This window comes from Saccopteryx bilineata, chromosome 4 (assembly GCF_036850765.1).
Source record: "Saccopteryx bilineata isolate mSacBil1 chromosome 4, mSacBil1_pri_phased_curated, whole genome shotgun sequence".
Taxonomy (NCBI): domain Eukaryota; kingdom Metazoa; phylum Chordata; class Mammalia; order Chiroptera; family Emballonuridae; genus Saccopteryx; species Saccopteryx bilineata.
Window position 1 is genome coordinate 279,304,617 of NC_089493.1, and position 12,009 is coordinate 279,316,625.

Sequence of the window (12,009 nt, forward strand, 5' to 3'; positions counted from 1 at the left end):
TCTTACGCTCACTGGAGTTAGCACAGACCGCAGAGGTTAGGGGCGCATCCCACAAGACTGCCCCACTTCAGACGCCAGCCATGCGGTGACCTCAGGCTACCTGCCCTGCTGCCCTGCCAAGTACAGGCTCAAAGATTTGCTAGAAGGGCTTCCAGAACTCGGGAAAGTGCCACCCTTACTATTATAGTTTATAATAAAAGGTGATAATAGGTGAAGAGTAACATAGGGTGAGGTCTGGAAGGGTCCCGAACACAGGGGTCTCTGTCCCCGTAGAGTTGGAGTGTGTCGCCCTCCCGGCACGTGGACGTGTTCACCAATCTGGAAGCCCCCAAACTCCATCATTTAGGGGTTTTTACTGAAGTTTCATTACAGGGGCACATTTGATTAAATCATCAGCCATCAATCAGTTGATTACATCATTGGTTATTCATGACTGAACTCTGACCCCTCTCCCTTCCCCGGAGGTCAGAGTGGGGCTGAAAGTTCCCACCCTAATCACTTGGTTTTGGGGTGAGCAGCCCTCACCCTGTGCCCCCTTGAGTCATCTCAGCGTACAAAAGACATCACTCAGGGAATTCTAAAGGTTTTAAGAGCTCTGTGCCAGGCACCTGGGACAAAGATCAAATATATATATATGTTTTTTTTTGTTTGTTTTTTTGTATTTTTCTGAAGCTGGAAACGGGGAGAGACAGTCAGACAGACTCCCACATGCGCCCGACCAGGATCCACCCGGCATGCCCACCAGGGGGCGACACTCTGCCCACCAGGGAGCGATGCTCTGCCCCTCCGGGGCGTCGCTCTGTTGCGACCAGAGCCACTCTAGCACCTGGGGCAGAGGGCAAGGAGCCATCCCCAGCGCCCAGGCCATCTTTGCTCCAATGGAGCCTCGGCTGCGGGAGGGGAAGAGAGAGACAGAGAGGCAGAGAGGAAGGAGAGGGGTAGGGGTGGAGAAGCAGATGGGCGCCTCTCCTGTGTGCCCTGGCCGGGAATCAAACCCGGGACCCCCGCACGCCAGGCCGACGCTCTACCACTGAACCAACTGGCCAGGGCCATATACATAGTTTTTTAAAAAGATTTTATTTATTGATTTTTGGAGAAAGAAGAGAGAGAGAGAAAGTCAGGGTGGGCGCTGAGGAGCAGAAAGCATCAACTTATTGTTACTTTTTACATGTGCCTTGACTGGGCAAGCCCAGGGCCTCAAACCTGAGACCTCAGCATTCTAGGTCAGCATGTTATCCACTGCGCTATCACAGGTCAAGGCAAGACCAGATCTATATTTGTATTCACCCACACCTTTACTCTTCCACAGAGTTGCCACCCAGGCTATTCGGACCAAAGGGCAGATGGGCTCACTTCTCCTAGAAACCTTCTCTCCTTCCCCACCATCCCCATGGACTTTCCCCCCTCAATTTCCAGCGGAGTCCCAGTGTAAGCCTTCCTTCTTTTCTCCTTTTCTCCTTAACTCCCTCCCTCCCTTTGTACATGTTTACTGAGCATTCTCTCTGCCGGGGGCGGAGCTGGGTGTTGGAGAGCAGCTATGCGTGGGCACGCAGGCACGCAGACCTGGCTCGGCCTCATCTAGCAGCACTGCTTGAGGGCCTGGAAGCCAGGGCTTCCCTCGCACCGGGTGGCCACTGAACTCCTTGCTAAGATAGAGCTGACCCAACTGAAATGTAGTGCGTGCCTCGTGGGCAACTTAAAAGTTCCTAGTAGGCACATTTTTGAAAGTAAGAAAATATATTAACCAAAAGGTAGAAACAACCCAAGTGTCCATCAGTGTATATGAATGGATAAACAAAACGTGCTCTATTCATATAGTGGACTGTTATTGAGCCTCAACAAGGAATGAATTTCTAATACATGCTACAGCATAGATGAGTCTTATGCTAAGTAAAACGAGCCAGACACAAAAGGACAGATATTGTGTGATTCTACTTATATGAAATGTCCAGAAGACATAAACCCATAGAGCAGCGGTTCTCAACCTGTGGGTCGCGACCCTGGTGGGGGTCGAACGACCAAAACACAGGGGTCGCCTAAAGCCATCGTGTGTTTCGGTCATTCGACCCCCGCCGGGGTCGCGACCCACAGGTTGAGAACCGCTGCCATATAGACTGAAGGCAGCTTAGCGGTGCCTGGGGCTAGGGGGAGAGGGGGGACGCTAATGGGTACGGGTTTCCATCTGGGGTGACAGAAATGTCTTGAAACTAGATCAAGGTGGTGGTGGCACAATCTTGTGAACATCCTAGATGCCATCAAATTGTTCACTTTAATATGGTTCATTTTATGTTAGGTGAATTTTACTACAATTAAAAACATAAAAATAAATGAGTCACTTTGAGTGATTTTTTTTTTTAATTTTATTTATTCATTTTAGAGAGAAGAGAGAGGAGAGAGAGAGAGAGAGGGGAGGAGCTGGAGGCATCAACTCCCCTATGTGCCTTGACCAGGCAAGCCCAGGGTTTCGAACCGGCGACCTCAGCATTTCCAGGTCGACGCTTTATCCACTGCGCCACCACAGGTCAGGCTTGAGTGATTTTTTTTAACCCAATCTATCCAAAATGTCATTATTTCAGCATGTCGTCAATGTGAGAAGTTATGAATGCGGCGTTTTACCTCCTTTTTTCGGGGCTGTCTTTTGAAATCGGTGTGTGCCAGACGCGGGCACGATGGTCGCATTCGGCCAGCCACAGCTCGGCAGCTCACGCACACGGGCGGCGCATGCGCACGGGTGGCGAGGCCCTAGAACGAGGCGAGGCGTTTTGGCTTCTCCAGAGCCACCAGGAAGTAAACCTCATTCTGAGAAGCCCCTCCCTTAGCATAATTCCTGCCGTTTATTTGTTCTTAGTGTCTCTGGGGTCTTGACCCCTCTGACCAGCCCTCCTTCCCAGAGATCAATGCAATGGGTTGAATGGAGCAATCCCCCCCAAAAGATGTGTCTACCCAGAACCTGCCAATGTGACCCTATTTGGAAAAAGGGTTGTTGCAAACGTAATTAAGTTAAGAATCTCAACAGGAGATCATCTTGGATTATGTAGATGGGCCCAGAACCCAACGACAAGTGCCCTTATAGGACAAAGAGAGGACACAGACTCAGAGAAGGCCACGTGTTGATGGAGGCAGAGATTAGGGGGATTAGCTACAAGCCAGGGAACTCCCAGGATTGGCCTGGAGCGGAGGAAAGGTTTCCCTTGACTTTCTCTGAAAATTGAACTTTCAAAAAACAGGTTAACTGGAGAAAAGGACACTCACTGGATTGAATTCTGACCTATTTACGGGAGCCTTCACACGACAGTGAAGACCGGGAGAGTGAGGAGCACAAGAAGCTTCTATTACCTCTGAGACGAAGAAGCAATAAATTCGTGAAGAATGACAGGACAAGCAGGTGTGGGGCAGGAGGTGATGGAGAAGTAACTAGGACGTGCACGGTGAGTTGAGCAAGGCTGTTGTTCAGGTTTCTCGGCCCTCAATCCCCCATCCCTGGTGATGAGAATGTCTCATTTCCTCCTGGTGCAGGGAAAATACTGTCACATGGGCTTTTATCTGCCTGTTTCAGGGAAAATGGGCAAGTCGCCAAGGTCAGAGTGACCTTCCCGCTTCGGCTGTTTTCTCGAATCCTTCAGCTGGAGGTATGCAGTGAGTCCAGGTGCCACATTTTGGGTACCATGTTCTGAACCCCAGAAGCTGGAAGAAGCTGGGAGAAAGGCCTGGGCCAGAGCCCCCCTCAGAGCCTCCAGAAGGTGCCAGCCCTGCTGAAAGCTCGATTTCGGACTTTTGGTTCTCCAGAACTGAGAGAAAATGCCTTTCATTTGTTTCAAGACATTTAAGCCACCCAATATGTGGCCATTTGCTATGGCCGCCCCAGGAAGGGGAAAGGAGAATGGAAGATAACTGCCCCATGTGGCAAAGGGTACTACCCCCCACGCCACCCCTCTGCGGGGCAGTTAGAACCTGGGCCTTGCATTGCTGGACCTGGGCTCAAAGCTTGCTCACCTTGGGACCTGGGCTGTCTTTCTGAATCTGTGTGGGCCTGTACTGCCCGTCTGTGCGGTGGGATAACAGTGCCCAGCTGACCAGTGGTGCTGTGGGGGTGAAGGGGTAAATGTGCTGTAGCAGGAAAGCAACCCAATGGAGGACTGACACTCAGATAACCATAAGAGGAAAAGAGAATTTATTTATTTATTTATTTTTATTTATTTTTTTTTTTGTATTTTTCTGAAGCTGGAAACAGGGAGAGACAGTCAGACAGACTCCCGCATGCGCCCGACCAGGATCCACCTGGCACGCCCACCAGGGGCGATGCTCTGCCCACCAGGGGGCGATGCTCTGCCCCTCCAGGGCGTCGCTCTGCCGTGACCAGAGCCACTCTAGCGCCTGGGGCAGAGGCCAAGGAGCCATCCCCAGCGCCCGGGCCATCTCTGCTCCAATGGAGCCTTGGCTGCAGGAGGGGAAGAGAGAGACAGAGAGGAAGGAGGGGGGGGGTGGAGAAGCAAATGGGCGCTTCTCCTATGTGCCCTGGCCGGGAATCGAACCTGGGTCCCCCGCATGCCAGGCCGACGCTCTACCGCTGAGCCAACCGGCCAGGGCCAAGAGAATTTATTAATAAAAGCCAGCGGAACACGTGGGGCCAGTAGCTCCAAAGACACGCGCTCCCCAAAATTCGATTTCTTACATCTTATATACCCTTTACAGAACACAGGTTCACATACATGGGTCTTCATGATTCCTTTGTCTAGAGCAGTGGTAGTCAACCTGGTCCCTACCGCCCACGAGTGGGCGTTCCAGCTTTCATGGTGGGCGGTAGCGGAGCAACCAAAGTATAAATAAAAAAGATAGATTTAACTATAGTAAGTTGTTTTATAAAGATTTTTTTTCTGCCAAACTTAGAGAAAATCTGACATAAAGTACTTGGTAAGTAATTATTATTATATGCTTTAACTTGCTGTAACTCTGCTTTATAAATTTTATAAAGTAAAGTTACTTCCCTACTTTATAAATCACCATTACTGTGGAACCAGTGGGCGGTCAGAAAATTTTACTACTAACAGAGATACAGAAGTGGGCGGTATGTATATATAAAAAGGTTGACTACCCCTGGTCTAGAGGTACATACATCAATCACACAATTTCAGGATGGGAGGGGGTTAGATGATGTCAGAGGATAAGCCTTTGTAAATCGCCCATTAAGGAGAAAGAAAGGGGAGAGGAAAAGGCTGCTCAAATCTCCCTTACTCCTTCCTCATTCCTGGCTGTTTACCTTCTTCCTCACAGGTGTGGGGAAGGCAATGGGTCCCAGTCTCCTTCCTCCTTCCATTCAAAACCTTCTAAGTACAAAAACCTCTCCATTTGCTCTAATATAGTAGCCCTTTCTAAGCAGGAATGCGATCAGCCATCTTGAGCTGGTGTAAATCACACACAAGTATAAAAATCTTATTTACAAAATCCTCTGAATGCTTGGCCTAAATCATAAAATGCCTTTTAAGCCTCTTAGTACAGGGGTCGAGAACCTATGGCTTGCGAGCCAGATGTGGCTCTGTTGATGGTTGCATCTGGCTTGCAGACAAATCTTTAATAAAAATAATAACATTAAAAATATAAAACATTCTCATGTATTACAATCCATTCATTTTCTACCGCTCATGTTCATGGTTGTGGATGGCTGGAGCCAATCACAGCTGTCCTCCAGGACCACACCAATTTTTTATTGGATAATGTGTAACGTACACGGGTCGTTGTATGGCTCTCACGGAATTACATTTTAAAATATGTGGCGTTCACGGCTCTCTCAGCCAAAAAGCTTCCCGACCCCTGTCTTAGTAAAAGGAGAGTTTCCTATCTCAGTGCAAATCCCAGCACCCGGCAAGGACCCCACAGAGTGCGATGTTCGTCTTTATCATTGTTCCCATCTTAGGGATGCGGAAACTGAGGTTCAGTGAGTGCAGTGGCTTTGCTGGAGTCACCCGGCATCAGGCAGCATGTGGCAGGGCGAGGCCTGCTCTCTGAAAGTCCAGATCTGGTTTCCAGGGTGCTCTTTCTGTTCAGCCTTTTCTCTGTGCCTCACCCCCCTGCTGTGTTCTCAATTCCTGCCTGCTGAGTCTGCATATGCGCCCCACTTTCAATCTTATTGTACCCCTGTAACAATGCCCTTCCCCGTCCTTCCCCAACAAACCCTGGCTTCCTCCTGGAAGCCTTCCCTGACTGCCCCCTGTCTCTGGGGGCTCTCCCAGGAGCCCAGCCTAACTCAGCAAGGCTGCTGCCTTCTTGGAGTTAGCAGTCAGAGGGAAGACATGTGAATCGCTTAAGCTCATGGTGGGACAGGTCTGTCCGAAGAGGCAGAACCGCAGGGTCTGACAGCTGAAACCCAGTTCTGACCAAATTAGCCAGATAATTAGGAGAAAGCAGACCAAGGACCTGACATCTGGCCAGGTTGCATGTTTCCCCATAGGATGCAGCATTTCTGGTCTCTTTGTCCATGGGGGTGTCCTTACCTCTCTCTATACTACAGAGGCAAGAAGTGGAAACGAAGAACTAGAGTCGTTAACTCGGCTGGCCCTCTGGTGAGAAGAGGGCATCTCAGGCCTCCGATTATGTCCCTCATGGTCCCTTTTGCAGGGACCACGAGCTCTGTGCCCCTCCAGGAACAAGAATCTGTTCCTATAATGGGGAGGGGACCCACAAGTTTTCAGCTGCCCAGTGGCCTGTGGGCTAGCAGAGTGGCACTGTGCCTAAAGGGCTGACTCATTCCTTAAGTATGTCATTGCAGTCCCTTCCCAGGGGCACGGACAAACAGAAGAGGGGAGCAAGACTGGGGGAGTAGGTGGCCAGTTCTGAACTGGGATGTGGACACAGGGCGCAGGCCTCCTCTGGGGGCTCAGATTCTAGGCCTGGCCTGCCTGGGCCTGGAGCTACTTTCTGTCCAGGTTCCCTGTGCATGTGGGTGTCCCGCCAGCTGGGTTGGCTACAAGCCCACTGGCCACATGCAGTTTGCTCTGCCTGCAGGTGGCCCCACAAAAGGTCAGCCGGCTGTTCCCATGGAAACCACCTGGGAGTTGCCTGAGGCCCTTCCTTCCTCATTCTCACCTGCCTCCCAGAAAGCCCAGGACAGCCTGGGAGGGGCCAGAGCGCCACCATTTCAGGCTAACCCCCCATCTTGGATGAATGAGTGGAGACTGGAGCCTGATGCCAACAAGGCTCCCAGAAGTCACAGTGTCACTGGCTCAGGAAACCGCTGGGTCTAACTTGCTGGAGAGGCCTGATCATAAATCTGGGCCAGGAGCAGGCCTTGCACAAGATTCTCCAGTTTCGGGGGCGTGGGCAGCGCTGAGATCCTGAGGCTCAATGGCTGTGCTTCCATCCTTCCCCGGGGACACGTGGCCCTGAGGGACTCCCACACTCAGATATCAGCCAAGCCAGGTGATGGTTTCAGAGCCCCAGGGGAGGAAGGAGGCCATCGTGATGACTGTGTGTGTGTGTGTGTGTGTGTGTGTGTGTGTGTGTGTGAGGGGGAGTGTTCTCACACCTCCTATCCTGCCTACTGTGCACAGCCAAGAGACTTGGGGGACACGCTCCCAATTTGCTGCTGGCTTAATAGCTATTTCCAGGCAATGGTGGGCGGGAGAGTTTTTATAGGCATGTCCTCTGGGGGTAGGGTGGATAGATTTAGCAAATAAAAATAGAAAATGCCTAGTTAAATGGGAATGTTAGATAAACAAGAGATAATTTTTTGGTTTAAGTATACCGCATGCAGTATTTGGGACATACTTAAGCTAAAGAAGGTGTTCATTGCTTATCTGATATTCATATTTAATGGGGCATCCTCTATTTTTTCTGGCAACCAAATCTGTATGGTAGGACAGCCCACTGATTTTGAGGCTCCTGTGCTCTTAACTTTTTCTTTTCCCCCTCTGTCTTAGATATACTTCTTCATGGGGGGGTGTGTATAAATATCTCAATCAGGATTGACATTTGTAATGAGGTCATGCTATCTCTCACATACAAACTGGCTACTCATTCACATCCCCCCAGTCCACCCAAGAGTGGGGCCCTGGCCGTGTGAGCCAGCGGGGCCTCCTCCTCCAGGCCACCTTGACTGGCTGTACAGGTTGTACACGGCGTGACCCAGGATCGGAGAAGAGCGCCCTCTGCCGTTGTGCAGTGCACACCTGCACAGCCCTCCACGGCAGCCCTCTTCCGACACCTACATTTTCACCACCAGGACTTATCATTCTCTTACTTACTCCTCAAAGTGGGCTGCCCGCGGGCACTGTCCCATTCCACCCAACTCCCTGGATCCAAGGAAATTTCGAGCCATTCAGAAGGCACCACAGCACCGCTTAAAAACAGCTGAGTGCCCAGGCTGCGCACAAAAGGGCTTTTGATTCTTGGGCCCGACCTGACATCTGCTGGAGGGGCACTCCCTTCCCACTGGCTGGCGGGCAGGCGGGCGCAAGGAGCGGATGGGAGATTTCCTGCCCGCCTGCCCTCTACCTCCTTCCCGGCTCCTAGCCTGGCCGAGCCCCCCACCCCCCACCCCACCTAGGCATAATTTTAGAAACGTAATAGTTGCCACACTGCACATTCTTGGCCTGGAGCCTGGGGGGGCAGGTCCTAGCAGAATACAGACACTTCTTTCTTAGGCCGTGTCAATAGAGATCCTCTGTTCTCCCCAGGGACAGGGTTCTGAGGGGCCATTGTGCGCCAACAGACTCCTCGCACACTCGCCCCTTTGTGGGGTCCCCCTCCAGCCCACCCCACCCCACCTGGACTGTGTGATTTTGCAGCAGGGGCAGTGCCCACTTTTCTTTGCCTTCTTGAGGTCCCCAAAGCCACCAGGAGCAGTAGCGGTGGCCGCAAGGACGCCCTTTGCAGGTCACCGGGGTCATTCGGTGTCTTACACTGTAAAAGATGGGCTGGGCCCGTGGGAAAGAAGGCCAGCAGGACTTTCGGATCTGGAACTCGGACAACAGTCGAGGCTTTTGCTTCCTTCCCAGATCAGGAAAGCCTGTGTAGTCCTTTCAGATTTCAAGGAATGGCCCCACTCCTGGAACGGGCATGCTCAAGGCTCCTGGAGTCTGCGGGAGAAGCGGGTAGGAAGGAGACACATCGGAGTCTCAGGTCCAGTGACTGGCAGGCTCCAGGCTGTGTGTGTCTCCACCGCATCTGCTCTGCAGTCCGTGGAACGGGGATGTCCCCATTTACAGATAGGAAACCGAAGCTTTGGGAGGTGACTTGCCCATGGCCACGCAGCCAGCACAGAAGCTTGAATCCTCTACTTGGGAATATCCCTCCGTCTTCTTTCTTTTTAAATAGCTTTATTGAGCACCATTCGCAAACCATACACTTGGCCCATTTAAAGTGTACAGTTCAGTCAGTGAATTTTAGTACTGTATAGGGAAAGTAGTGCAAACGTCACAGGCAGTTTTCGGACATTGTCATCATCTTGAAAGGAACCCCCTGTACTTTAGCTAGCACTCCCCAGCCCCCCTGTTTCCCGCTGCCTCCCCCCCCCCCCCGCCCCAGCAGCCACTGGTCTACTTTCTGTCTCTGTGGATTTGTCTCTTCAGAGTATTTCACATAAATGGAACCCTGCACGACGTGACCTTTTGAGTCCGACTCCTTCCCCTTAGCATCATGTCTTCAAGCCTCTTCCATGTCGTCGTAGCAGCGTGTGTCCTGTATCAAACTTCATTTCTCTCTGGCTGAATACTATTTCATTGTATAAACAGACCACATTTTGTTTATCCATTCATCATTAGTTCATGGACATCTGAGCAGTTCCCACCTTCTGATTATTGTGACTAATACTATTATGAACATTCATGTACACGTTTGTACTTCTCTCAGGAGTCCCCGTCTTAAGCAAGCCATTCAAATGCCTACGTCTAGGCCCTTCCATTCTGGGACTTCCCTGCCTGCGACCCCCTGCCCAGTCAAATCCCACTCGTTCCTCAGGCTCCAGCTTACATCCTTTACTTACAGGGACGGCTCCCCGACCTCTCAGCCACCGCCGGAGAGAGAGCTCACTCGGCACTTGCATCCTTTGCCTCGTCGCCTTCGCTGTGTGATCTTGGGTCACATGGTTAGCCTCTCTGGTCCCCAGTGCCTTCATCTGTGAAGTGAGGACCTGATTCTAACCCCATGGGGCTACTGTGAGGATTGAGATGGCGAGAGCTCTGCAGGCTGGGAGTCTAGGGAGGGGCGGCCTGGTCTCCCATCAGCGAGCCGTTCTTGCCTTGCCTGTCCTGCCTGACGGAGCTCAGGCTAGATGAGCAAAACGAACTAATTGGGCACAACAGAGAGCGTCTCATACACAGAGAGTAAGCTGACAGCTGTTGGGGGTGGGGCTGGTGAGGATGGTAGAGGGATTGAGCGAAAAAGGACAAAAAGAAAAAAACTCGTGGACATCGATAATAGTGTGGTGATAGTTGGGACGGGGTGTGGGAGGTAGAGGAGGGTTTGGAGGGTAAATGGTGATAGATGAAGACTTGATTTGAGGGGATGACCATACAATATGGTGTACAGAGATGTGTTGTGGAATTCGGCACCTGCAACTCGTATAATTATGTTAACTAATGTCACCCTAATTAAAAAAAAAAAAAGAGGAGCTCAGGCTAGAGCAGAGGTTCTTAACCAGGGGCAAGTTTGCCCCTCTGGGGACATTTGGCAACAGACATCTTTGGTTATCACAATGGAAGGCAGGTATTATGGTATCTGGTGGGTAGAGGCCAGAGATGCTGCTAAACATCTTACAATGCACAGGACAGCCCACAGCAAGGAATGAGCCACCTCCAAATATCAACAGTGCCAAGGTTGAGAAGCTCTGATCTAATGATATTATCATTGCTCATTCATTTTTCACGTGCGTATATATTTATTATATTTATTTGTAACCTTGCTTGCCTCTTGCCAAAATGGATCTGCAGGAACTAACAAAGATATCAACAAAACAATGGGATTTTTTTAAAATGAGGGAACTGTGATAAAAAAAAATTAATAAGAAGGAAGGAAAATAAAACAACAGCCACTTTAAAGCTCAGTTCTCCTTTCAGAACTGGGCTGTACAGTTGATCTGAGCTTCCTAGTGGCTAGAGCAAAAAGGGAAACAATCAATTTCAAGATTCCCACAGTTCTAAAGCTGAAAACAGATTAAGAGCTCCAGGGAGGTCTGGCTTTCCTGGACCTGATGAATTCAAGGCTTTCCCTCTTGCAGGCCCTTATACAGGGACCACAGGGAAGTGCCGGAGATGATGGTACTGTCCTCAACAATAACCCTACAGGGAACACAATAGCGAGTGTCCTGTTCTCCAAAGCAGGCCTGCGATGTTAAGGTTGAGAACAGCTTGACAAAGGCAGTCTTTCTTTCGCCTTCTGCCCTGAGAGTGGTGGTTTACTCTCTCAACTTGATGGTAGAAAACAGGGCCCATGTAGTTGAGAACAGTGACGGAATCAGGGCTCTGGAGCTAGCCAACCTGGGTTCAAGTCCTGGATTTACTGTCAAGTAGCTGTGTAACCTTGGGCGTTCTCTAAACCTCCCTGAGTTCACTTTCCTCATCCATCCATAAAATAGGGCAGAAATTGTACTTACCTCACAGAGCTGTTGTGGGAACTAAATGAGATAATATGTACCCAAGGCTGACCCCAGGGCTAGCAGTAGTAAATGCTTAATCAATATCAGCTATTATTTCTGTGCAATGAAAGGTGCTGAGTGAATCCTTTTGGAAACGCCTGCATTTTGGATTCAGCCTTTGGGGTAGGGGATGTGTCTTTGGGATCCAGGACTGTTCTGGAAGGCAGTGAAAGGGTGAAGATTTTTGGCTGGGGGACATCCTGCAACCAGAAGTGGTTGGATTTGACACTGCTATGTTCCTGCTCAAAATTGTTCTCTCTTTATTATATAAAGGCAGCATTCTAATGCTTTATCCTAGACCCTTTGGGCCTGTCCCTGACTTACCATAAACCTTTCTTCTCTGCATCCACCTCCATTCTATGCCCCTGTAATTCCAAACTCCA

General features: G+C 50.4%; 1 long non-coding RNA gene across 1 annotated transcript; it reads left to right on the forward strand.

Annotated features, from left to right (window-relative positions):
• The first annotated feature begins 2,396 nt into the window (after positions 1-2,396).
• Positions 2,397-3,971, forward strand: LOC136334540 (uncharacterized). Its single transcript, XR_010731175.1, has 3 exons — positions 2,397-2,521; positions 3,228-3,428; positions 3,557-3,971. It is a non-coding gene; the product is annotated as an uncharacterized lncRNA (long non-coding RNA).
• Positions 3,972-12,009: the final 8,038 nt, after the last annotated feature.